The following is a 6,000-nucleotide window of genomic DNA, read 5'->3' on the forward strand; positions in this document are numbered from 1 at the left end:
GGGGGTGGGGGACTGTATATAAGCTGTCCTCTCCCACCAGGGCTAGAAAGGAAGTGGAGATGAGGGTGGGCCTGAGAGGTGGAGAAGGGGGATGAGGGGAGGGGGCAGAGGGGTCGAGGCACCCAGGCCCTCCCCAAACCCTCTCTCTGGGTGAGGTTTCTCTAGGGGAAGACTATGTCCCCGTGGAACCCGAAGGCTGCTCTCTGCCCTGTCCCAGGATTCATCTAAGAGGGCACCCTGGAGAGCAGAGGCTCAAAACAGAGACGCCCCAAGTGAACCGTGGCAGGAGATGGAACAGGTGTTGAGGAACCTGGTGGCTCCGCTGCCCCTGCACACGTGCCACATCCCACTGGCGGGTGACACGGGGTGACACAGGCTGGAAGAAACGAGGGTCGTGCATCCTAACAGGTCTAAGCATCCAGGAAAGGAGCCGCCGGAGGCAGCCCCTGGGGTCCTTGCACATTCTGGGAATGAAGAGCAGGATTTGGGGTCCAGGAAGGGAGCCCCAAAGAGGGGGTCTGCTGTGCCCCTCCTGCCCAAGAAACGTGCGAGGGTCTGTGATGGACCAGAAGACAAGCAGCAGCTCACGCTGCAGCCGCTGCAGCCTGCCAGGACGCTCCAGCCCCCCCGCCTCACTGCGGGGCTTGGGGAAGGGGGGCCAGACACTTGGCAAAAGTCATCATCGCATTCCCATATGTTAAAGGCGATGCTGTGCCTGCATTGGGAACCTCGGTGGAAGGCAACGTAAGGCAGAAGCAAGATGTGAAGGACTTTAACGTCTGCTCCGGGAGCCCCCCAATCAAATCAAGATGACCTCACCCCCAAAGGCTGCACGCCCGGCAGGCGGGGCCGGGATCCCCGCGGAGCAGAGCCCAGGGGCAGAGCTGTGTTCCCCTAGATCGGGATTTCACACGTGAGCCTGTGTCCCCTCTAAATAAAGTGGAAAAAAACCCCCACAAAATCCCCTCTCGTTCCTCCCTACTCCCTGCCAAGATTCACTTGCTCCCGGCGACACTGACACCGAGGCTGGCTTTGCTTTATTTCCTCGCTTGGCCAAGTTCAGCTTGTGACTATCCGGGACCCCTGTCCCCAGCCTGCAGCTGGGGGTGTGGCCCATGAGACGAGGGGTCTACAGAAAGCAAGAAAGGGTAATGTTCGATTTGGACCGTGTCAAAAATGTCCCTTCAGGACTTTGTTTTTTTAAAATCTATATTCTTGGGCAGCCCCAGGGGCGCAGCGGTTTAGCGCAGCCTGAAGCCCGGGGTGGGGTGTGATCCTGGAGACCTGGGATCAAGTCCCATGTCGGGCTCCCTGCATGGAGTCTGCTTCTCCCTCTGCCTGTGTCTCTGCCTCTCTCCCTCTCTCTGAATAAATAAATCTTTAAAAAAAATTAAATAAAATCTATATTCTCGTATTCGGCTGTTGGAAGACTCACCATAAAAATGGCAGGGCCACCCCCATCATTGGCCCCAGCTCCCCTGTCACCAGCTCTGTAGTGTGTCTGCGGTGTAAATGGGCTCGAATGCTCCGGCGGGCATTCTGGCCGTGCAGACCAAACGCTGAACGGCACATGAGCCTCAGCCTGGCCACTTCCTCTAGAAATGGTTTCCGCACAAAGGACCGAGCAAGTGTGCAAAGGTGTAGAGCAGTGGCCGTGCCCGGTGTGGCTCGGGCAGTCGGCAGACTGACAACCACGCTTACCTGCGCTGACTCTGTGCCTGGTAATTGCTCGTTTAGTCGTCACCGGAGAGCCAAGTGCTCCACGGCACCCGATTACAGATAAGGAAACTGAGGCACAGAGCTACAGCCGGTGAGAAACAGACCTGGGGTTTGTGGCAGGAGGCACTTCCACCCCCTGTTGCGTTGCGTTCCCGTTTCTCCCCACCCCGTGGCCCACCGGGAGGGCAAAAGACACGCAAAGGATGAGGGCGTTGTACAGAGTTCTCGGCCACACGGGTGATCGGGTGATCAAGAGCCCCAAGGGGGCTGGGGCGTCCCCTGGACACGGCTCTCCAGTCTGGGAGTCACTGATCTCTCCCCCTGCAGATGTGATAAGGCCCATACGGCCCCCTACACTTGGCTCAGGAGGGGGGCACTGCAGGGTCGGAAACTTCGCCCAGAAATCGTTTTGAGCTGACCCTCCACGAGAACTGGGTTTTCCTGCCTTGCGAGGAAGGCATGCAGCAGCGCCCACCCAGCCCTTCAGCAAATACCAGGAGGGGCAGGACATTGCCCGAGTCCTTGACCGAGCGCCGGGAGGCGCGGGCTCGCCGCAGGCAGTGGCCGGGAAGCCCGGAGAACCCCGGCCCGCTCTTCTGGTGCTCCCCGATGCCGCGGATCGGAGCGAGCCCTGCTTTTCCACACGAAGGCCCCAGGGCGAGCGTGGCAGGTGCCCAGGCACCGCCAACTGGGGACCGCGGGCGGCGACCTGAGTCCTGATGAGCCACAGCACAGCCACACGAGGCAGGCGATTTGCAAGCCACGCTGCACCAGCCTCGTGAGTGGCCTGGCCCCTCACGGGCCCACCAATGGTTCAAGTTTGCTGACTGGGCGCCAGCAGCGTTCAAACTACCCTATTTTCAAAGCCCGGTCACACATTTGCACGTCCCAACGCTCCCTGTCCCTTTGCTCAGAGGATACACGTGGCCAGCAAGACGTGCCCGGGAGGCTTCGGGGCTCGCTCTCGGGGTGCAGCCGGCGGTGCCTAGCCTTCTCTGAGACCCCCAGACCCTAAAGCCGATTTCGGCGTCATCCTGGCAGGGTGGCCAGGGGGGATGGGCAGCCTTCAGCCTCACCCCTCCCCCAGTGCAGACACAGTCATTTGCAAACTAGCAGGACCAGGATGGGGGCCTGAAACCTACAGTGCCGGAGTCTTTCCTTTCTTAAAGGGACAGAGCAACCCCAGCTGGGAGCAGCGCCCCCCGCCTTCCCCACCAAAGACCACTTGCCCCTAGCGAGGGAGGGCGTTTCCTTCCACTTCCTGGGCTAAGCCGGCACCACCCCACACCCCTAGCTGGGGGAAGGAGTCCTGGTGGCCTCCTAGAGCCTGGGCAGGGGCTGGCACCTGGGAAGGGCTGTGAAGTGTCTTCGGGGGTTCCTGGGGAAGCAGTTCAGACGTCCCCCTCACCACTGACCGTGATTTCAGGGATCACGACATAGCCTTGTAGTTTTGTTTTTATTCCCAAATCCTGCACATCAAAACTTCCATTCCTCCCTTCTACAGATGCCCCAGCCGAGGTTCCCAGAAGTCCAGAGACGTGCCCGTATTCCATTCCCCCAATGTCAATCTGGCAGCGTTAGATGAGGGCCAGTTTGTGGAAGCCAGGCCCCTCTTCTCCCTGCCCCGCCCGAGGACGTGTCGGGGGACAAGGAACCCAGGGCCCAGGGCCTGCCACTTGCACGGGACAGTGGCCGCCCATTGGGCTGGGTCCTGCAGAATGGACTCTCCTGGTATCTCCTGCTATCGTTGTCCACGTCGGCGGTCAAAGGTCGGGAGGAAAGCGGCACCCCTCAGGTCTAATGGGGCACTTCCTGCACCCAGACGCTGAGCTGGACTAGAGATCAGACAGCCCCAGGCAGTGGGAAAAGTCAGGTGTGACGGGTCTACTGAAGGAGAGACAGTTGTCCTGAAAACCTCACCCGTGAGATGGGCACAGAAACTCTGCCCGCTGAGCGCCAGTGTCCTGGCTGACTAGCCTATCTGCTATGGACTTCTCTTCTGGAAAATCTGAACCCTAGTGCTGGGGACCAAGAATTGCTCCTCCTCATGCAACACAGGGCTTGAGTCTCTGTACATTTGGGTCCAGGAAATGGTCAAGGTCTGTCTCGTGGAGATGTGGAGCGGGGCCAGACGGAAGCTTGTGTGTGTGTGCTGCTATGTGTTGGGGTGAGCGTGCGCTGGTGACAACACTCACATGGCTCAGGTTGTGCCTGGGTACGATCCCCAGGTTGGCATCGTACCAAAGCGTGGGCAACCCCTCCCCCCCAGTCTCCACTACCTCTACTCGGACAGCCAGAGGGTCGAAATCAGCCAGAGGGAGGAGGGAGGCGGGGAAGGGAGACGAGGCTGCGCCCCTATCTGGCTCCACCATCCCCCACCGAGGGCTAATAATTCACTGGTAACCAAGAGCCTTGGGGGAGGGTCGTCTAAGAGTCAAGTATCAATTCCTCTTGAACTGCGGAGCTTCAGGTGGGGGAGGTGAAAGACAAGGGCCTGGGGCTGTTTTGCCGCAGCCTTTCGGCAAATACTACAGACTGTGCACAAAGTTGCCCGAGGACCGTAGATAACCCGCGGAACTGAGAATCGTGGAGATCCATGAAATCACAAACCGTGGCGAATTGTGCTGAATCACAGTTGAGCTGCGCTGCAGAGAAATGCGTCTAGGCAAAGAAGGGCCAGGAAGTGGGGGGTCAGGGCAGCCTTATGTGGCCAGTTACGGCGCTGCAGGATTACGGTGTGGCAGCCCGTGGGCAGCTTGGTAAACCACGGGCAACTGGCGGACCCCATCCTGGCAAGTGCAGTCTCCTCTCACAGGCCCACAAACTCTTGGCAAGTCCTGGTTTGAGACTGAGACGTGACTATCGCCCTGGTTCCCATGCTGCCCAGAAGCCCACAGCACAGCCTGTGCTCTGTTTGCCCAAAGGGTAGAGCTACAGGTGCCAAGCCCACTCAGACCCCCAAACTCACTAACTCAGGTCCCAAGCCCCACAGACAAGGATGCCACAGATCTCCTCGGGGCACATGTGGCCAGCCCCCAATTGTTCTGGCTTCAGAAGGAGAGAATCATTTGCAAAACTATGGGGCGGGAGTTGGGAGGTGGGTGGTTCCACCCCTCAAATTCAGGAGATAAGTTGGTCTTTTCAATTGTAGCCTCTTTTCCTTCTGAATGGAACAGGACGACCCAGGCAGGTGGTAAGGAGTGGCTCTAAGGGTGAACTTTAGCGTGGAGGTCGGTGGCCTCTCCCTCACCCGGCACTGGAGAGCCACAGAGTAGACGTGAGACAATTAGAAGCAGTGCAGGCAAAGCCGTTCTTGGTATGCTAACCTCCCCATATGTGGGGAGAAGCTAGGGTGGCCACCCGCACCCCACCTGCAGTTCAAGGATTTTGTGGTTCCTAAGGGGGTGGATTTTGCCACATTTGTGACTTATTTTATTTATTAATTACCACAATGTTAGGAAATGGTCTCTTGTCCTCCAGTTCTGGAGAAATCCTGAATTGGCTCCTCCCAGTAACCGGGCTGGTGCCAGGGTCACACTAAATCATAAGGGAAGAGAATTGGGGTTTCAGGTAGGCTCTTAGCAGGAGGACAAGATCTGATCTGTTTTCCTAAGTTAGGATGAAAGTCTGGAGCAACTGCCACTGAATTTCAGCAAAGTCCTCGAGAGGGTGCACAGAGTTGCCCAATGACCACTGAGACTGGCATGATTATGTGTTACTGTGGGTTGACAGCACAGAGGACCGAGGACCAGCCACCACTGACAGAGCACAGGCCACTGATGGGCCACGGGTAACCGGGGGACCGCGGGCTACTGGGGAACCGCGGGCAACTGGCAGATCGTGGACCACTGGCGGACCACGGGCAACTGGGGGACCACGGGCTACTGGAGGACCACGGGCCACAGGGGTTCTGAGGGCAACTTGGGGTCCGCAGGCAACTGGGGGACCACAGGCCACTGGCGGACTGCAGGCAACTGACGTGGCCACTGGTGGACCACGGGCAACTGGGGGATTGCGGGCACTGGCAGATCATGGACTACTGGGGGACCGTGGGCAATTGATGGACTGTGGACCATTAGTGGACCGCGGGCCACTGGCGGACCGCAGGCAACTGGGGGACCGTGGGCCACTGGGGGTCCACGGGCAACTGACGGACTGTGGACCACTGGCGGACCGCGGGCAACTGGGGGACCACGGGCCACTGGGGGTCCGCGGGCAACCGACGGACTGTGGACCACTGGCGGACCGCGGGCCACTGGGGGTCCGTGGGCAACCGACGGA

Source organism: Vulpes lagopus, chromosome 6 (genome assembly GCF_018345385.1).
Source record: "Vulpes lagopus strain Blue_001 chromosome 6, ASM1834538v1, whole genome shotgun sequence".
Classification (NCBI taxonomy): Eukaryota; Metazoa; Chordata; class Mammalia; order Carnivora; family Canidae; genus Vulpes; species Vulpes lagopus.